General features: G+C 40.9%; 1 pseudogene across 1 annotated transcript in view; it reads left to right on the plus strand.

Annotated features, from left to right (window-relative positions):
• The first annotated feature begins 672 nt into the window (after positions 1-672).
• The window catches only part of LOC149168497 (putative glutamate carboxypeptidase LAMP1), a 58,910-nt pseudogene continuing 37,332 nt past the window's right edge, over positions 673-22,250 (plus strand). The window contains exon 1 of the transcript XR_016259166.1: positions 673-1,212. The product of XR_016259166.1 is annotated as a putative glutamate carboxypeptidase LAMP1 (transcript). The remainder of the gene's footprint in view (positions 1,213-22,250) is intronic.

A 22,250-nucleotide genomic window follows, 5' to 3' on the forward strand; every position in this document is an offset into this window, starting at 1 on the left:
CACCATGTCAGGAGGGTTTATGAGGAAGGAGCCCTTGAACTCCAACCAACTGCATGAGCACCCTGAGGTGGTGGCCCTCTTCACGAGGGCAAACTGGATGATTTTTTTGAAAGAATACATGGATATGATGATGAGGTAATTGAAGAATTTCTGATGGCCTTAAAACCCCATTCGAAAACACATGCCACCATTAGTTTCAGGGGGCTGTTCCTTGAACTTACACCTGATTTTATCAGTTGAATCATAGGCCTTCCACCTAGGCTCCCTTGGAGCAAGGAGGGAAAAGCATTGGGACAGGTGGCCAAGAAGACATCTTTTCAACCTGGGGAGGATCCTGTAGAGGATAAAAATGGGGTGAGAAGGACAAGCTTGCCTCCTCCCTAAAATGAAGTCAGCTACCAAATAATCAAATATATCACTTGTGAGGGAAGGTTTAACATAATTTATGGTTATCACTTCAGGTTACTGCATGAATTTAGGTATGGGATGGTCCTACCTCCAGTTAGAAAACTGAATCTCCCATATTTCCTCCTCTAGTCTTTAATAGAATGTAGTACCAAGCTAAATGTAGGAGTCTCAAACAAGTTGGCCCACCATGGGCTCATAAAACTATTGGTAGAAGATGCCTTACATACATATACCATTCCCATAGCTTGGAAAACTTTTAGAAATATGTCCAGAGATGATGACATCAAAACTCTGATTGAGGATATTAGCCCATTTGGCAGTGAGGAGGAGGAAGAGAAAGAGGAAATTGAGGAAGAAGTGCATGAGGAGACACCACATATTCAAAAAGAGGAAGAGCAAGAAATAGAGGAGGAACAGGAAGTAGAAGAGAAACTTGAAAAACCCACTGTAATACCTAAAGTAGAAAAGAATACCACCCCAAAGATAGAGAAAAGGAAAAGAACAGAAAGTGAGAAGAAAAAGCCTAAGAAATCCCAAAAGGGGACTACCACAAGCGAGGCAGGGACTCAGAAAGAAACAGAGAAGACATTGCCAGAAATAACAGAAACACAAGTAGAAACAATAGGCACAGAAAAGACAAAAGAAGATGAAGGGGAACAACAGCAGGAAGAAACATCCCCTGAGACATTGGCAAAAGAAGCAGTAGCTGTGTTGGCTACATTAAGCACTCCAGCAAAACAAAAAGGAAAAAGAAAAAGAGAAACATCCATGTATTTTAAAGCCATAAGGAGCACCAGGATAAAGGTGGGCAAGCCCCAGCCTCCACCAAAGGAGCCTCTAATAATTAAGGATGCACCTACTGAGAAAAAGGAATAATCCCCCTCCAAAATATATATTACCTATGAGAGAGGAAGTCCCAAAACTTCCACCTGGAAGGAAAGAATCAGACTGATGGACTCCAAAAAAATTCTACAGGAAGCTAAAACCTCTCTACAGGAAACGTTGTCCAAGCTAAAGGAAACTGAAAAATTAGAAGAAGAGGTAGCAACACAGTTATGGGAGGAAGGAAAGGCCAATGAGATACCTGAACCCAGCTCTCAGCCTAATTTAGGCTCATATTACAATTTGTTAGAAGGTGGGAAGATCATCCCACATAATTTTTCTATACCACTTTCCTTTGCATTGGAACAGGAAAGGGTTAGAACCCACACTTGGATGAAAATTGCTAAATCCAAGGGAGTTGTAGACAAGGCCACATGGAAGAACAGTAGAAAGAATTAAGAAGAGAGTTGGCATTGGTGAGACACATCGAGACTAGTGAAAGAGCCCATCTACAGGAGGAAAATGCAGTAGTTACAGCAGTAGGAAGCTCAAAGGGCAGACATAACACAGATTTCTAAAGAGAAGCAACTACAGGAAGGTCTCCTAGCAGAAAAGGAAGTAGAAAAAACACAGCAGCAAGAGGGAGAGCCACAACCTGATGTGGAAATGATGATAAAGTAGTAGCAAGAGAGGGAATCTTAGGTAGTAGCTAAAATTCTGATGCGGAAATAGCAGTTGCAGGAGAAAGAAGCCCAGATGGCTTGCATGGCCAGCTAGGCAATGGAAGCCTTGAAATGTAGACAACTGGCCAGATCTTATGCATTGTATCTTAAAGACCAATGGCTCCAGTTCCAAATCAAAACAATGGCCCAAAGGGGCACAATCCCTTTCCAAAATAATGGTTAGTTTATGCATCTGTGTGCTACTAGTTTAGCTAAGGAGAAGGCCAAATTAGTAGAGTTTTAATTACATAATATGGCACTCCTCGATATAAACTTTTGGGACCCCAATGCTACATTGGGAGACATACAGCTCATGGCTATGGCTTCCTGGATGAGCCATGAAGAAAAAAGAGCAGTGGAAGTTCAATGGATCATGGCCAAGGAACTGAATGAGTCCCTGCTAATCAGGGCAGAACCGGAAGACCCCTCAACTCTCATATATGCTCCTCAACACCTTGCCAACAACCCTCAAATTCTCCTAGATTATGTCGAAAGGCAAGCGTAAGATATCACCCATTTTGAAGATATGGAAAGATTATTTGGTGATGATTGCCTTCATGCTTGTATGAGGATATGGAATATATTATCCTTCAGCTTAAATATTAGGGAGTATCACTCCCCAACCAGAATGAGGGAGGCTTTGGTGAGAGTTCCTTTGTACAAACAATCAATGTAGAACTTGAAAGCCAACTAGATTGGCCTTAAGTTCAGTCCTCCACTACTCTTAGGACTAATGGAAGGGGTTAAGGAAGAAGAAGAACACCGACAATGGGAGGAAGTAGACAAAAAGGCAGGTTTTGATGGCAGGGAAGAGGACATCACCTCAGAAGCATGGGATGTTAGGGAAGCTATTAAAGCCATCAAGGATGAAGAATTGGATTAGTTGCTCAGAGGATGAGCAACCCATTTAGCGGGGGGGTGATGATGAGCCCCATAAATGGGTAACTATATGGGCCCATTTTTCCTATTGTTTCCATTTAATCCACCATTCTCAATAGTTTTGTGCATGTTTTTGAATATATTTATGTTAATTGAGTGAATGGCGATAGTCACTTTACCACAAAATGTAATGAGTTTATTGCAGATTTTTGGACATTTTTGGACCAAGACAAGGAATTTATGAGCAGATTGATAGCCAAAACTCAAAGAAACCAAGATGAGGACTTATGGGAAGGGTGTCTCCTGCATTGATGACCCCTTCCTCGAGTTCTCCACCAGCATCTCGGAGTTCATAGGCCACCACATCGATGATCACAAGAGCAGCCAAGCAAGTCTAGTAAAGTTGACGTTATCTCCAAGTTTAGGCAGCCGAGTTCCTAAAGTTTAGGAGGAATGTTGGGAGTCCTCACTTTTATAAATAATAAGGCCTCAGGCCTCAGTAGGTTAGCTATTGAACAGTCTATTTTCACACTTTAGTGTAGCCCTGCATTCAGCTCATTTTCGAGCTCTTTCTGTAGACAATTTTGTGATGTGACTATTATTTTTTGATCAATGAAGATGAATCCATCCTTGAACTAGCACTAATCTTTCTAAGGGGGTTGTAGCTCTTGGGGTTGGGCCCAACCCAAGTGCCCAATACCTAATTTTTGTATTTATATGTGTCTTTCTTTCATTCATGAAATAATTTCTGTTGTTTAGATTCAATCCTGCTTTGTTACGTATGTTGTTTGTGATGATTAGAATAGTTGCTCTTGTTTCAAGATTGATTAGATAGTTTGCTGCAATAATAGAAGAATATTCACAAAAAGGCCACCAAGCAGGCCTTGATCTCCTTTCTCCCTCTATGGGACCATGAATTGAGACCAAGGTATTCTTGTTGCCACCAAAACACTGCTTTTTCTTTCCAATGCAATTGCTAGTGAGAGATTTTGAGTTGGAGAAATTAATGTTAGTTGTATTTACATAATTAGATCTATTCTTGTTCAATTTCCATGGCTTTATTACTTCATTTCTTGTCCATAAAGTTATGTTCAGCACTTTTCTCGTTTTTAGGGCAGAATTAGGTTAGAATAGGTAAAACTCTGTTTTTTAATTCTCCTTGAATCAATTTTTAGAAGCAGGTGTTGTTATAGACATTTTTGTGCCTTGCATCACTGAGCATGAAATGTCAATAATCAAGGGATCCAAATTCCCTAAACATGTTGTTCCTACCCCTAGAGGAACAAGGCCAAGTAACCACAACAATTCACAAAAGTTCTCCACCTGAAAACACTCAAAAACAAGGCAATTCTGGATCATGTCAACTGCTCCAGCATCTGCGCTGAATGTCAAGTGCTCCACTGTATACCTGCGTTGAATGTCAACTGCAAAGAAGGCTACCTGCGCTGGGCGAGTTTGGACATGTGGCAGAGTCATTCCTCAAGGTGTCAATGCCCAGGAAGCTTCCAAAATGACACTTGGATCAGGGAATTCGACTGGTGATGAGTAAGAGGTTCCAAATCTCCAAGTGGAAGCAAGAACCTCCAAGTGGACTCAAGAACTGAAGTGGGAGAGGACACTAGTCAGCTTCATACCAGCATCAAGCTGACTCATCCTTTCTCCAAAACTCCTATATATAGATCTCTCTCATGAGGTCTAGGGAGGCTGGAATTTAGTATTTGCAAAGAATTGTTGTTGGTTTGTGGCTAGAAACATTGGGTGTGTTATGCTTTGAAAGGAGCTGAAGAAGGAAGTCCATTCTGCTGGGAAGGAGATGTTGGGTTGGAGCCCTATGGGTTGTATCTCTTCCTGAGCACTGTTACTTTCAATAAAGCTATCTTGATTCTTTCCTATATGCTGGTGTATTTTGTGTAATTGCATTAGTATATTTGATTTACTTCTAATCCTGAATCATTTATGAATATGTATATTTGCCTTTGTATTGTGTTCTTCTCTTGTTGCAAGTAGCTGCTCTCTTGTCACAGGTAACTGTTCTCTTGTGATCTAGCGAGGAGGCAAGTAGCTGTGGACACACAAAGAGAAGAGGATCTAGTTCGAGGGACAACCGGAAGATAACGGTAAGTCTGCCAATCTCCTCTCTTTCATATTTCATAAAGGAATAAATCATGATAGTTGCATTCGTTTGTTGCTAAGGCGCTATCACACCTTAGGTGGATAGGATCGTCCTAAATAGGCATTTTTCCCCAAAACAAATTGGCGACCCCACTGGGGAGGAACTTGTTTATTCATTTCATTTGTGTTTCCGTCATTTGTTTACTTCATAGACTTGACAGCAACTCTTGAACTGCATCTTTCCCAGATGCAAAGTAAACGTTGTTGCTTTGATCTAGTATGTTGGACTTGTCTATGATTTAAACTAGATCCACAAACGATTTGATTGATCCTTGTGATAGTCTTTAGTACCCTATCAAAGCATCCCTCTGTTTATACCTTGCTTGTGTTTCTGATTTGGCCTGAAACAGTCGATTTTTGAGCATTTTGTGACCCAGAAACCAAGAGAAACGAGAGTTTCTCTCTCCAGTGCAGGCACTATGAAGGCAGTCTGCATTTCAACGCAGGTCCCGAAGGGGCTACCTACGCTGAATGTCAAAATGACAGTGTTGGACCTGCGCTGAACCAGTGTGGCCTTGTGCAGCTGGGGTTCTTTGTCCTTTTTGCCCTGTTTTGATCTCTGTTTTTGTAGCCTTTAACCAAGTATAGGTGCTGGTCTGATAACCCTTTTCTTTGCCTGAATTCCGCCTCAATTTTTGTACAAAAGATTGTAAATGTTTTTATGTGTTTGTGGCGTCATTTACAGTCTTCCTTTGCATGAGTAAAGTAGTCTTTCTATAGCCTTTGATTCAGATCTGATTGAAAATGATCTTAGAAGAGAGTTCATTGGTTGTTTGTTCAGATTGATTATACTGTTACTTTTGCTTATTGGTTTGAATTTGTTCTTTTCAAAGTATCGAAACGAGTCTTTATTTCAAAAATCGGAAAGTGATTGTAATCTCTTCTACCCTTGTTGATTTCGAAGAAAGTGAACTTGTTTATTTTGATCATTGTAAAAGCAAATTCAAAATTGTGCAAAAAGCTTTCTTTGTAGGCATTTATACTAAGAAAGTGAAAACAAACACCTGCATTGTGCATTTTGCATTTGATAAGTTTTCATGTTGGATTTAGGGAAAGTGCATTAGAGTGTGCTGATTGCTCTTTGAGAAAACATAGTCGCTCTCTTTTCCCTTAGTAGCTAGGATTTTCAAAGTTGAAAGATTGTAAAGCTTGCTTATCATCTTAGACTGCATTTAGGAAATTGTATCATACATCTCGTGGTGAACCTTGAAAGGCAAACTTTAAAAAGATCAACTTAAAATATATTGAATGAACCTAACAACGCTTTGCAACATAACGCTCATCGTAGAGGTCTAGGTAGAGACGTGTTCCGGCGTCGTTAAACGTAGTGACTGTCGATCTCTAAGAAGGTGGGTGATTCCTCCTGAGGGACGATTTCACTAATACGGACTTGTGCTCCCACGTACCGTCGCGTATATATTGGGAGCCCCCTATAGGCATATATCTTTTATCCTTAGGAAGCCATGTCGGCCACCCTACTGATCGCAATGCAGTGAACACAGCATTCACGAAGATTGACCATCCGTACCGTAAAACGTATTCTGTGGTTTTGCGAAAGGTTTGGCACACCCTCTACCTAGATCTCCAGAGCAGTTTCTTTTGGCCTTTTTCAGACTCTATAACAGAAAAAGTCCATCCGAGCATTTGTCACTTCGGGCTCGTTAAAACATCGAAGGAGACTAGAGTCATCTTTAGCTTTTTCTCGACTCTTTAAAACTGAAAAAGCAAGTTGTGTCTAAAAGCATCGTTAACAATTTATTTTAAACGCAACAATCACCCTTTAATCCTGCGTTGATCTTTAGGTCGAAAAGATGGAGCACACCAACCAAGGAGTTCCCTTGGGTGGAAATCCTAGTCCCTTCTCCTCTTGGGGAGATGTTGGTGCGCCCCACATGGCCACATTGTCGCTTCCAGGACTAACAATTGGCCTACCAGTTTGGCTCTTTTTGACCAATGTCGTTCAGAATACCACCACTCCTGAACAGTCGAGTCAATAGTTAGATCAAACAAGAGTTGCCTCCCAGCCTTCCACTTCATCTTCCTCCCCTCCTTCCTCTTCGCTTGACGGAACTGGTCGATCAAAAAATCGGGTTCCTAAGGAGAAGAAGGAGAAGAAGAAGAAAGAAAAGAAGAAGAAGGAGCCTAAGGCGACTGGGGGCAAACAAATGTCGTCTAACAAAAATCCACACACCACACTTGTAAGGCCTAAATCGCCATGCATCATATGCAGGGGAGACCACTTCCATAGAGATTGTCCCTGTATCCCACGGATACTAAGAGACTGGCCCCCCCGTTTGCACAATTCGGGAGCATCGACCTCTGATAGCCATGTCGACTGCTCACCGTCAACTAGTGGGAGTGAAGCTCCAGGACAGAATGGGAAAGTTAAATTTCCCTGCAGACTGTGTGAAGGCGATCACGCCATCCACAGTTGTCCCTTCTTAGACGAGGCTAAAAGAGTTCTGGAAGATCGTTCGATTTTACGAGCGAATCTTCCTCCTGGATATCAAAAACTCCTGCCAAGTCCCTCACTAGTTGAGAATCCGGCTGAGCCACTTAGATGGTCAGTCGAAGCACCTGTCATTGAAGAAGAACCGTCTGGATCCATGCCTGATGAAAGTCAAAAGGTTGATACGGCAGTTGACCCGGTTTTGCCTTCAGAGGCTCCATCTTCGAATGACGCCATCACAGAGGAGAATACAGATGACACCGTCCAAGTTCTCTTCATCAGCACTGACTCTGATGACCAAGGGGGCAATGCCACCATTCCTTTGTCACAGGAAGGAAGCTCATCAGAGCGCTATCCGGCCGTATATTCGGTCCCACCACCAAGCAACCTGGTTGTGTCCTTTGATTGGAACCAACTAGGCAGACCCCGGTTGCCAGCCAGTGTGCCATTCAGAATTATTTGTCAAATATACAGAATGGTAATGGCTGGCACTATCATTGATGAGGGGGCATCTGTGAGTATCCTTTCCTCTATTTCTTGGAAAGCGCTTGGTTCGCCGACGCTTTTACCTGAGATGAGAAATCTATCAGGTTTTGATAAAGGAACCAGATGACCTTTAGGGATCCTCCCCAATGTGCCTATAACATTGAAAGGGAAGACCGTTCAAATGAACGTGATGGTCATTCAAGGACCCTTGGATTATAACCTACTCCTTGGACGAGACTATATATATTGCATGGGAGCTGTAGTCTCCTCACTCTTTAGAGTAATGTGTTTTCCGCATGGAGGAAGAATGGTCAAGCTCGTGGACCAACTTTCGTTTCCCGGATCACACATCGCAAATAGTCATGTGCCATCCCTAAATGGTCTATTCATGCAAGAACTGTCTCAACCCACAGTCCGTCCTCCTGATGAGCGCGAGTAATCCGGGAGGATATGACTGGAACCCAGAGGGCATGCATCCTGGCCTGCTTCGGCAGGGAATCTTTGGGTATAGGGTAAGGTTTCCGCGGGAGAATATGACTAGTCCGTACCCCATCCGTGGTTGGAAGAGGGGTTGTTCTGGAATAAGATTCTTTTGTCAAAGTTATGTGAGAGGGCGAAGGTCGTCACTCACCTTTGTTTATTTCGGTAGACATTGCCGAGGAAGTGTTTTGTTTGAAAGATTAACGAGACAATCTTTGGGTAACCTGAAAGAGGTGAGCCTCTCCCGGTGAAACGAAAGTTTCGATGGAATTGAAGTAGAGGTAACCTTGAAATCGTACTTTATACCTGGGGGCATGCAAACCTTTTGGAGTGCAAGCAAGGGGCGACTATTTATTTTTTAAATTTTTAGGTCCTCCCTTTAAACCTGTAGGTCTAACCCTTTAAACTCGTAGGATTAGCCATTTCCGAACTTGCATAAAGAAAGGAGAGTGAGCATAGCTTTGGTAAGGCGCAAGCTCTATAAAAAATGGGATCTTTCATGAGACACTCTTATCTTATGACTGGGTAATCGAGCAGTTTTAGCATAAAGTTCATGCTCGTTAAAAAATAAACGCAAGATCCGAGCAGTTTTAACGCGGTATTCATGCTCGTTAAAAAATAAATATAAGCAATGAGCAATGTTTCCTCCAGAGTTTAAGCTCATTTTTAACTAAAAAATGAACCTATCCCGGTAAATAACCGCTGTGATCGTAAATTTATCAGCCATAAAAGCCTTGGTCGTGTTTGCACCTGCCACCTCCACTTCCATTTGGTCGATCGTTCACCTCCATATGATTGTTTACCCATTTTGAGGAACAGCTGCGAAGAGTGATTTCACCTAGCCATCCTTGTGACACTGCCGTGATTGGAAAATTCCAACCTGTACCTGGAATCAGTTGCTATCCCTTTTTATCACTCGTTCCTCAAAAGACGAGTCTTCTTTAAGCTCTTTTCAACTGACTCGTAAAATATGAAAAGATTGTCGAGTTTTGGCCTTCCAGCTCGTTAAAGGACCGGAAGAGCTATCCCTCCTCTAGATTTTAATCTTTTTGGACCTGAGGGATTATTGCACAAAAAGGTCGAGCGCTTGTTTTATTTGGCTCGTTAAAGTTAAAGAAAACTCATCCCTTCTGTATTGTTTTATACTTTTTCGGACTTAAGGGATTAGATGACGAAAAAGGAATTTTGGAGTTAACTTTACGTACCTTTTCAGACTCTCTAAAAATGAAAAGGACCGAGTTATCCTTGTCGTTAGACTCGTTAAAATTATTAAATAGCGACAAACTTGTCTTTAGACGAGAACGAGTTTCCCTATCGCTAGGCTCGTTAAAACATAGCGATGGGCTTGCTCGAAGGGCAGGTTATAGAACAAGCATATGTTATCCTCCTCAAGCTTGACAAAAATAAAGAGGTATTGGTCAGCAATGACTGGGGAAAAATTGCGAAAGATCAAGAAAACTTTGATGGTAGCAGGTCGCTCTTGAACATGACACTTTTCCTCCGTATCACAATTCGGGTTGGGTTGTTTCTTTCACCGGTCACATCACCATGGTTTTTCCATGCCATCCATATTTGGGGTAATGCTACCAATCCATCGCATCAGTGTCGCCATATGTTCAAGAGAAGTCGTTCAGAAAGAGTCAACCGGGTCCCATCCACTGCCATACATTATCCTTCATCCATTCATGACCGCCACCCTGAATCATATGTCACAGATTGTTTTCACCTCCATTAAAATCATTAGCTCCGTTCCGTGTCACTGATGTGGGATTCATTAATGCCCTCCTTTGACGGATCGCTCCTTGTCGACATCAGCTCATTATCCAAGGAGTTGATCTAGGAACAACCCCTTTCAGTACTTTGAAGCTTGCATGCCTCAATGGCAAGTTTCTCACTTCCGGCGACAGGTATACATCAATGACCTTCGACCAGAAGATTTTGCGTGGTGTTCGACGTCAAGTCCTTTATTCACACCACGTGAATTGTACTGCAGTACCTTGAGGGTCATTATCATTATCGGTGATTCCTCTCGCGCTTGTTAACGGTTTACATCATTGACCGGTAATCAAGCGATGTCTTTCCATGTTCGACTTCAGCGCAATTCTCACATGGATCGACTTGTACTTAGAGTGAAGATCGAACGAGTTTGAAGACCCCGAATCTAGTTTCATCCATCTGGGCTGCGATATATATTCAGGAAAGATAAAGACATTTGACATGTACATCATTGCAACAGATGATGATCCTACTCAAAGGATGATATTTTTCGCCAAAATTATCTGTCTACCATCAGACGATCATCTGTTCTATGTACAAAAATGAATTTATAAAGCTAAGCATGGGAATGCCCGCCTCAGCTAGATCATGAAAGCAGAATGAATAATAATGTATTGTATTGTATTTTATTACAGGTCTCCTCCCAGCAGATGGATGAACTTTGGACCCTCCTGGATAAAGCATTTCACCCGATAAACGGCCTCATACTTTAGGGGGCAACTGTTATAGACATTTTTGTGCCTTGCATCACTGAGCATGAAATGTCAATAATCAAGGGATCCAAAGTCCCTAAACATGTTGTTCCTACCCCTAGAGGAACAAGGCCAAGTAACCACAACAATTCACAAAAGTTCTCCACCTGAAAACACTAAAAAAAAAGGCAATTCTGGATCATGTCAACTGCTCCACTGAGCATCTGCGCTGAATTTCAAGTGCTCCACTTTCTACCTGCGTTGAATTTCAACTGCAAAGAAGGCTACCTACGCTGGGCGAGTTTGGACATGTGGCAGAGTCATTCCTCAAGGTGTCAATGCCCAGGAAGCTTCCAAAATGACACTTGGATCAGGGAATTCGACTGGTGATGAGTAAGAGGTTCCAAATCTCCAAGTGGAAGCAAGAACCTCCAAGTGGACTCAAGAACTGAAGTGGGAGAGGACACTAGTCAGCTTCATACCAGCATCAAGCTCACTCATCCTTTCTCCAAAACTCCTATATATAGATCTCTCTCATGAGGTCTAGGGAGGTTGGAATTTAGTATTTGCAAAGAATTGCTGTTGGTTTGTGGCTAGAAACATTTGGTGTGTTATGCTTTGAAAGGAGCTGAAGAAGGAAGTCCATTCTGCTGGGAAGGAGATGCTGGGTTGGAGCCCTATGGGTTGTATCTCTTCCTGAACACTGTTACTTTCAATAAAGCTATCTTGATTCTTTCCTATATGCTAGTGTATTTTGTGTAATTGCATTAGTATATTTGATTTACTTCTAATCCTGAATCATTTATGAATATGTATATTTGCCTTTGTATTGTGTTCTTCTCTTGTTGCAAGTAGCTGCTCTCTTGTCACAGGTAGATGTTCTCTTGTGACCTCTTGGGATTCAAGTAGATGTTCTCTTGATCGAGCGAGGAGGCAAGTAGCTGTGGACACACAAAGAGAAGAGGATCTATTTTGAGGGACAACCGGAAGATAACGGTAAGTCTGCCAATCTCCTCTCTTTCATATTTCATAAAGGAAGAAATCACGACAGCTGCATTCGTTTGTTGCTAAGGCGCTATCACACCTTAGGTGGATAGGATTGTCCTAAATAGGCATTTTTCCCCACAACAGGTGTGCATCTCACTTGAATACCATCCCAGCTTATCATACTTTAATCACCCAACCTGCTCCATTCCATCTCTCAAGGTTTTCTCAACTCATTCGCCACACTTTCCCAAACTGCCCTAATTTCTACATTCTTGTGCAAAATTTCTTCCTTGACTTTTGAACAAATCTAACCATCTCCTTCATGTTTGATCTTCATTGATAGAGTCCTAGACCCTCTAACACCCTCATCCAACCTTCATTTTCTTTTTCCCGCCATTTTTCTTCTTCCAAACCTTCAAAAATCACTTTCGGCTTGCTCCTATAGAACTCCCTGTAGAATTTCCTATAGATACCCTGCAGACTTCCTGTAGAAGTTAATGCGAGCGATTTTTCGAAGTCTAATCATAATGGAAATCTCTAGAAGGATGCTAGGGACTCCTTAGGTCCTCTCCACACCTTCCACACCATCTGCAACAGCCAACTCCATCTCCCTTCACCACCAAACCTTTGCAGAGTCACAACTAGTTAAAACACAAACATAATAATTCTACATAAAAGTGCTCGAAAAGTACAAAAAGATGGGTCTTCCACATTTTCCTTAAGAAGTAGCTTAAGCACATGCATTTTATCTTGACAGTAGTCCATGGAATCCATTTTAGTAGTTTCAACTCTTTTTTCTAGCAAAAGTAAGGTTAGTGGGTAAAACTAGGGTTTCCATTTCCTTTTAGTTTTCATCTTCTTTCTGCAAGTAGAATAGCCTCCTTTGAGTTAGATTTCTTCCATCACATCTAAAAGCTTCTTTTGAGAACTCATAGAAGTTGGCTTAATCTCCTACCAAACTTGTGCTAGTTGATCAAGTGACAGCCTGCAGTAAGAGCTAGTACTTGTGCATACAACACCGTCACTTCCAAGTTTGTTATGAACTACCATGTTGATAAAAGTAAAGAAGGGAGCCCTAGGAGTTGCAGCATTATTACTGCAATACTGGAGCTCACCATTGTCCTCATAGGAGAACACATCAATCCTGCTACGATCGCCATGGAGAACACATCAATCCAGGCTGCCATGGAGAACACATCAATCCCGGCCTCACAAGATAACACATCAATAATGCTACAATCACCATGGAGAACACATCAATCCTACTACAATCGCCATGGAGAACACATCAATCCAGGCCTCAGAGGAGAACACATCAATCCTGCTACAATCACCATGGAGAACACATCAATCTAGGCCTCACAAGAGAACACATAAATCCTGCTACAATCGCCATGGAGAACACATCAATCCAGGCCTCACAGGAGAACTAATCATCCTGCTACACAGGAGAGTGAATCATCCTGTTCCATAAGAGAGCGAATCACCTTGTCCCACAAGAGAGTGAATTATCTTGTTCCAATGCACACCACTAGGGGAGGGTGAGTCACTTTGTGGTCGTATTTTGCTCCAGTAAGAACCGAAAGCCCTCAGAGCTCCCAGAGCTCAATGTATGCAACATGGAGGACCCTTGTACAAGGGTTTCTTGACGACTCCAAGTCGTTTGGGAAAATCATAGATTAGATCTTTCCTCAGGCTTTGACAAGGTGTATCGACCTGTAGATCATCTTAGGGCGATGAAGCCTCCTTGATGTTTATCTGCTGGAGCAATCGATGAATACAAGTTCCTTAATAATTGAATCCCACCTCTGGTTGTCACATAGGATCTCGGTGGTATCCAATGTAAATCCAAACATCTCACTGAAGAGCTTTCGCAACCAGACTGCCTCACAGGAGGCCATGCTAGCAGCAATATACTCTACTTCGGTGGTGCTCAAAGCCACCGACTTCTGCTTCCTGCTCATCAAGGATATTGAAGCAGATCCCATGGTGAAAAAACACTCGGAATTTCTCTTACAGTCCACCACACTGCCTGCCCAATCAGCATCAGTATATCCAAGTAGTCTCACATCTCCGACAGTGTATCTTAACCCATTATTAATTGTGCCATGAAGATATCTCAAAATATTCTTGGCATCAATCCAATGAGGCTCAACCAAATATGAGCTCAAAATGCTAACTAAAAAACATATGTTCATATGGAGGTTCACCAAGAACATCAATGTGAATGAGTTTATGAAACTGAGAGGCATTTCCCACATCTAGTTCGACATCACTACCATATAACTTCTTTAAGATCCTCGAGGTAGTCACAGGCTTGCAGTCAATCATACCAAATCTTTCCAATATCTTTACCACATATTTTCCTTGAGATAGGAAAATTTCCCCTAGCTTCTGCCACACTTCAAGTCCTTGGTTCTTCATTTCAAATTTAGAAGCCAAATACCTCTTACATTTGTGAATGAGAGGGTATGCACCTGTTAGAAAGAGGTCATCCACATACAACACCAGTATGAAAAGCTTATCATATTCAACCTTAAGGTAAAGTTTAGGATCGGCTTCACTCCTAGTGAATCCAAACTTCATCAAGTAGTTATTGATCCTCTCATACCATGCTCGGGATGCTTACTTCAGCCCATAGAGAGCCTTCTTCAACCTGTATACATGAGATTTTCAATCATAAATCTTAAATCCTTCGGGTTGCTCCACGTTGACCTCTTCTTTGATCGAACTGTGCAATAACACGGCCTTGACATCCATCTGATGTAGGTTCCATCCTTGTGAAGCGGCAAGGGCTATGATCGAGTGGATGGTTGTATATTTGGAAATAGGTGAAAATATCTCATCATAGTTTATACCTTCCTTCTGGGAGAAACCACGAGCAAAAAAACGAGCCTTATACATTTCCATACTTTCATCTGCTGCAAGATTTATCTTATAAAGCCATTTAGAAGTGATACTTGTCTTGTTCTGGGATCTGGGAACTATTTCCCAGACATCATTTTCCATAATAGACTCATATTCTTTGGTCATAGCATCCTTCCATACTTGATGCTTGATGGCATCTGTGAATGATGAAGGTTCATTTTGTATGGTCGTGCTCATGATGGTCAGGTATCCCTGATACCTATTAGGTTTCTTACTTTCACAGAAGGTTCCTCGGGGTGCAGCATGTTCTTCAGCATCATCAAGTATCCCCCTACGCCATGAAGGCCTCTTCCTAGAAGAGGGAGGCTTAGATGGATAAATAAGATTCATGGGTTCCTCCACATCAAACATTGTTACATCATCTACCCATAGAGACAGCTTCCACAATCATATGGTTCTTCCTTTCCACCACACCATTCTGCTCAGGAGTATGTGGTGTAGTAGTCTCCCTCTTAATGCCAGCCTTAGATATGCCTAAGTGAACCAACTGTAATATATCGAAGACCTTGCTTTGGCTTGAGGGAAATGGTCCCATTTTGAGCTTTCCTTTGGCACATCCTAGACATACACCTTCTTTAGCTACTCAGAATTTGGGCATCCCTGTAACAATTTGTCTTATTCCGGGTAGAGCTTTATAATGAAGGCAGGAAAACCTCCAATGCCAAAGTTCAGATTGAAGAGATGTGTCATAAGATATGACTCCTAAAGGAATTCCATCAACCTGATATAATGAATCAACATGAAACCCAAGAGTAAAAGCATATTTAACATTATTTTTCCATATACGTACCTTGCCATTGCTGAAGGTTACCTTGTAGCCTTTGTCTTCCATTGATGAGAAGGATACCAGGTTCTTTTCTTTCTCTATCAGATTATAGAGAACTTCTTCGTAACTAGTGAAGTGCATTGAGGCACCACTAGAATTTCTTGCCCTCTTGAATGGTTGACCTCTTCCTTGGTTTCCAGTGCTCCTTTTACCTTTTCCATTGAGTTTTCCATTCCTTTGATTTCCATGAGAGGGATTTAGATCATCGTCTTGATGTGAGTCCTTTCTATCAGGGCACTCCCTTGCATAGTGACCTACTTTATCACAAATATAACATCATCCTTTTCTTCCACCCTTAGGTCCAGCCTTTCCTTTTGATTTTCTTGGGTTAGATCGATGGACATCATCCATCTGTGATAGTCATCTTTCTCATGGAGCTTGTCTTCAGCAGGAAAGAGTGTTGAGGACCCCATAGTTCTTTTAGGATAGCCTTGCCAATCTTCTCTTCGGTGATTGCTCTTGTTCTTGCTCAGGCTTTGTCTTCACCTCAGCTCCAATACCATGTTGAGTTATGGTATGTTCTATGCTTATAATAGTTTACTTCTTTTTCTTATTAAATTCTGTAGATTAGCAATCACATGTACATAAAGTAAAGTGCAAATAGAACATTAAATGATTGACAGAAAACAAGCCAAGACAAGAGACACAAGATGTGGTGGCTAGCCAGGGACAAACCCCACAATGTGTGGGGAAACCCTTTGATCAAATCTTATTTTATATTCAATAATTCAGCAAAGAGAAATAGTACAATAAATATGATTTATGTCAACAGTAGCAAACCCTAGATCAATAGTATCATCATTAGCGGCTTCATCATCAAAACTAGGGCAGATGATATCTCGCAAACCGACCGTCAGATCGGCTTGATTCCACCATCAAAAGTTGCAGCCTTTTGACAAATGAACCTACAACGTAGTTCATATGAGGGTATCTTCTGGTCCACGCAGGTCAAACTTCACTTATGTAGTTGCAGCTTTAGTTTTAGCAGCTTCCTTCAGAATAGGGCAGTTGATATATTGTAAACCATCTGTCAGATCGACTTGATTCCACCGCCAAACGTTGCAGCCTTCAGAGGAGGTTCAGATGAAACTACAGTGTAGATCAGAGGAGGAGCTTTGATGGTCCACACTGGTCAAAGTTTGGATCTGCAGTTCCAACTTCAGTTTCAGCAGCTTCCTTCAAACTAGGGCAATCGATATCTTGCAAACTGTCCGTTGAATCGACTTGATTCCACCACCAAAAGTTGTAGCCTTCAAAGGAGGCTCAGATGAACCTACAATGCATATTAGATGAGGAGGTTTGATGGTCCATGCTGGTAAGATTTTGGATCTAGAGTTGCAACTTCAGTTTTAGCAGCTTCCGGCTTCACATGTGTGAGAGAGAGACCCTTTTCTGTGTAGTAGAGAAGAGACTCTTTTTTGCGCAGTAGAGAGAGAGATGTGATGAGATGAGTGAGTGAAAATGAGGAAAAGTCCTCCTATATTTATACACAATTGTTGATGTTTGAATAGATGTGACTGTTGGGCTTTTGAGCCTACATGAGTTGTAGGTCGGCTTGTTAATAATTCTATAATCAAAATAAATTCATATCTCCATGAATACTTATCGGAATTGGATGATATTTAGATCAATCCTACACCTCTCAATGAGAGGAATCTAATGAACATATTATCATCCATGAATAAGATGACCCACATGAAATGTTACCCTAGTTTCCAGTTTTAACATTTTCATTGTTCAAATTGAATGAAAAGAATGCTTATCATATTAGTTGCATTCTAGGAATTTCAAAGACATCACATGGTGAACCTTGAAAGGTAAATTATTAATCAAGATCAACTTAAAATTAACCTCAATTAACCTAATGGAGCATTATCATCTAACACAAAACATTTAGAGGTTCTAGGTTAGAGACGTGTTCCAGTGTTGTAAAACATAGTAGTTGTCACTAACTTTTTTGCGATACATTCCGAGTGTGATACCTCATTCCACGTACATGAGTATATTGTAGCTCATCCACATACCTTTAGGTATATAGGGCTATGTTATAGTACGTAAAGTATAAAGGAATGCTCTCACTTTGTGGTTTCACATTAGACAACGCTAATAAGGATTGGGCCTCCACATACTTTCAGGTATATATGGGAGGACTACATTAGGTTGCTATCCATCCTCAGGTAAGTGAGTCAGCTGCCTTGTACATTGTGATACACCAAACACAACATTCAGGGAGATTTCCTGCACGTATGTTAAATCCTTGGTTTACTGAGGTAGGATATTGCAGTTCACAGTTGCTTGGTAATCCCTTTTCCTAGATTATCCCTCTTTGGTTTTGTTATGTTATTTTGATTAAAATTAAATTAATTGACCATGGATAATGTTATCACTTAGAACTAAAAATTGATACATGTAATTTTCTATCCTAGCCCGATGACAAAGGTCTATGCTAGTTTAATTTCAAATTTTCATTTTTAATTTTCTTCCCGTAGGATTTGGAGTTTTTAAAAGAGTTTTTAACTCAAGTTGTTCTAAACTCCCATTGGTTCCCCTCTACCCATCATTTTTCTATAGCCACCTCTTGTCTTATGTGAGTCACCGTGCCTTTTCGTGATTTTATAAGCGCTATTCCAATTCGCCAATTTCGTAGCGCAGTCATAACTAGGCAGTTTCACAGCGCTTCATGATTAGGCAGTTTCGCAGCGCATCATTAAAATTCAAAACTAACAGCGCTGCGAAATCATGGATTCGTACATTCCGCAGCGAATCTTTCCCGAAATGTCAAGTCCGTTAGGTGAGTAACCAGCCATGTCTTCTCATGTCAGCTCATATACCTTTCTTATCACATTTTAACGCTCATTGCCACTATCACCACCACTAGATCTGTTGATATGCACAAGTTATTATTCCCAAGAAATTTTACCGTGCATAAACCATAATGATGGCCGTAAGTCCTGCATGAATGACAAAATCTACAAGATTATATCTTGAAAGGTTTTAAACGGAAGAGTTTAAAATTCAAGCGAGGCTGAAAGTTCAAGCGAGGCTGATAATCAAGCGAGGCCGAATTAAAAAAGAAGCTGAATCACAATTTCAACCGGAGCTGGTAGTCTTTGTGTGCGAAGATTTGGAAGAATCCATGGAGAAAAAAGAGCACAGATCCGGCAAATGTCTAAGGACTGAACCCGAAGGCCTGGATATAACGCTGAGAAATGAAGAGGTGAAGAAAGCGTTTAAAAAGGCCGGGTGCTGGAACTTTTGCAAAAAATTACAAGGAGGACATGCACAGGTAACTAAGGAATTCGCACTTAACTTCACTGGTTTGAATTCAAAGGTAGCCATGTTAGAAGTGCAGGTTTCTCCAGAAGTGATATCTGCTGTGACAGAGATCCCAAGAGGACAAGAGGAATGGTTCAAAAATTTTAAATTTGACATGAATCCTTGCAAGGATTTTTTGAAAGATGATTATGTAAATGAAGATTTAAGTAAGGCAGTGCCCAGGAATTATGTCAAAGAACATTATGCTCTCTTACTCACCTGCATACAAAAATATTTGACTTGTGAAGGAAGGTATAACAAGGTTTATTCTTACCATTTCAAACTACTTTTGCATTTCACTGGGAAAGTCTCCATAAGACTTACCTTTTTATCTATTCCGTAGTTTGAGTAAGATGTGTGATAAGGTACAACTGAGGAAAGAGGACTGTGAAACCTCTTTGTTTCATCATGGTTTGATTAAACTACTGGTTTTAGATGGGCTCCAAAAGATAGACAGGGATTGGAATTCATTCATTTTTATGGCTGGCTTCAAAAGCCAGACTGGCCTCACTCCCCAACCTGCCAGGGATTTTACAATAGCTGAGCTCCAAACAGAAGCAAGAGCTAAAAGAGTTACAAAGTCACAAGTAAGATCACAAGTAAGAAAACCAGTGAAGCCACTGAAGCCACTCATCATCCAAGATCAAGCTCAGCAATCAACTAAGGAAAAGGCTCAGGGTAAAAAGACTGTACCTGAAACAAGCACATCTGAAGCAGTCTCAAGGGTAAGAACAAGAAGTCAAATAAATAAGGAAAAAGGTAAAGCTATAGCAGTTGAAGAAAGTCCAGTGTCCAAGGCAAGTTTAAATGATTTATTGCAGGCTATTGAATTTGAGCAGTCTATACCAGTTCAAGTCGAATTGATGCAGTCAGAACAAGAAAGCACCAAGAAATCCAAGGCCTCAAAAAGGCTTAGATTTGATGTGCCAGCTGAAGAGTTCGTTTTTAAACCAAGAAGACCTATGACAAGGAGATTCCAGCAAGTACAGGAAGCACTGCCAAGAACAGAGGAAACAGGGGAAGAGATACAAAAAGACACGGGCAAAACAGTCATTGCATCTCAAGAAGATAATATAGCAGCCATACAGAGACAATTGGAATCAGCTAAATATGAAATTTCCAAATTAAAGAAAGCCGCTAGAAAACATGCAGCTATACATGCAAAGTATTATAAAACTTTATGGGAAGGAAATGCTGCTGTAGAAGCTCAGCTGAATTCAGTGGTTGATGGCCATTCACAATTTCACACATGGACAGTACCAGCAATCAAAGAAGCCAAATACATAAGAAGGATCAATATGCAATTGAGAGCTGGGAATAAGGCTATGAGGAAACAAATTGAAGATCTGAAGGCACAGCTAAGCCAGCTACCTGCTAAATAAGTTTTCATTTCAAGTAAGGTTTTGTTTCCAAAATTTTGACAAATTTGCTTAATCTTATCTTTCTGAGGAAATATAAATCCCTGTTCGACATGTGGAAAGTTTAAGGGAGTTTTGGCAATCAAATACTCAGTTAATAAAGGTCTCGGGTCAAAAGCAAGCTGTTTTAAAAAAACTCAGCAGTTTCGTAGCGCGCTACGAAACTGCTGAAGGTGATGATTTTTACGCAATTCAAGCAGTTTGAATTATAAGCGGGAATTTTGAAAGGAAAACGTCCAAAGGGCATGCAAGACATCATCTGAAGCTGTCAACAGTCAATTAGGTCAAGACAGGTGGACGCTTAAAAAGGTTTAATATTCAAATCCAATTTTTGTCGTAAAGTGAACACCTTTACCACAGTTCAGGGTATATCAAACGGTTTGCCTGCAAGAAACTTTTGCTTGCACACATGTTCATGGGAAAAGCTTACAACGCATCAGGGATGTGGCAGTCTTCTACATTTGGGTAATTAAAGGCTAAAGGTCATGCTTCTGTGCATTCTAATATTTTGGGGAAAACTGAAGCCGAGAAGCAAGGGTAATCTCCTAATATTTCTGAGCAGTTAAAAAGATTCAGCATCCAAGGTCAGCATGGAGCATTAATATTAAACACCCATCTCAGCTAAACTAAAAGAGGGCCAGATGTCAAAGAACGAGGAGAAGTCATCATGCATGTAATATGGAGTTAGAGTCATAGTTGATTTAGATCTCTAAAAAAAACTCCAGTCAGCACTTTGTTGTATTTATTAGTTAGTTGAATGGTTGATAGGTGTCATTAGAAGTAGTTTTCGAATTCCCCTCATGCTGGAGGAGGAACCTCGATCAGTTAGAATAAAAACTCTATATATAGCTGAAACAACAAGGTAATCAAGGTTGGAAAACTTTATAACAGAGCATAGTGTTTGGCTTATGTAAGGACTCACTTTCAGTAATATAATTTTGATTTTACTTCTCAGGATTCATGAAGGATTTCTTATATTCAGAATGTGTGATGTTGTCTTTTTCTTAGTTTTGTTTACAGTGGTATGGATGTATAATCACTCAGAATTCACTGAATGTGCTCTGATTTCCTGTATGCATCTATAAATTGTGTGGTTCCATATGAGTGTATGTTCTGAATATTCAAATGTTGAATTCCCTGACTTCCATGTAAGGTCAATATCTTTGTTGTATTGAAGTGTTGTTGACTCCATAGACCCAATGGATACTTGTTTAATGTATTTCCAGCATTCATATTTGTCACAGTTGTTCTACAAGAGTTAGCCATCTTAGTTTTAGTCAAAATCATTATTACACCCAGAGAGAGCCCTCTCAGGTTGAGGAGGCTAAGCCCCAGCCTAAAGTAGGTCTGAAATAGTTACTTAGAGTCAACCTGACCAGCAGCCTATCAGGGTCTGATTTTGAGATAAAATTTTGGTGCGTCTGCCGGGAGCCTGAAGATTACTCATTCCCGAAATCATGAAGCTGAACTTCTGAAGGTAGCAGGAGCTCAGAAGGTTTTCGAGGTTGCATTCTACCTTGGTGACTCCATACAATCTTAAGGTTAAAAAAGGTGGCTTCGAGAGGAAGATATACAAGGAGTAATCCTGACCCAAATCCACCTACTCCTGTGGATAATCCGAACACCATATCAAGGAGAAGGCAAAGATTTCTCGATATACCAGGTACTTCATCTGTATCAAAATCTCTGTTCCCTGAATTTTCTAGAAGTCCTGAAGATAGAATTGTTGATGATAAAATTCATGAGGTATTGTTGAGGTCTGAGAACGAAGAGGAGCTTATTGGAATTATTTTAGATTTACAAAAAAGAGGCATTGATACTTCATCTTTAGTGTCACAAAAGGATAAGGAAGAGTTTTGGGAGGTTGTTACTTCAGAATTATTATTAGAG

This window comes from Pinus tabuliformis, chromosome 4_2 (genome assembly GCF_031772625.1).
Source record: "Pinus tabuliformis cultivar Carrire ecotype Pingquan chromosome 4_2, CPIR1, whole genome shotgun sequence".
In the NCBI taxonomy this organism is placed as follows: Eukaryota; Viridiplantae; Streptophyta; class Pinopsida; order Pinales; family Pinaceae; genus Pinus; species Pinus tabuliformis.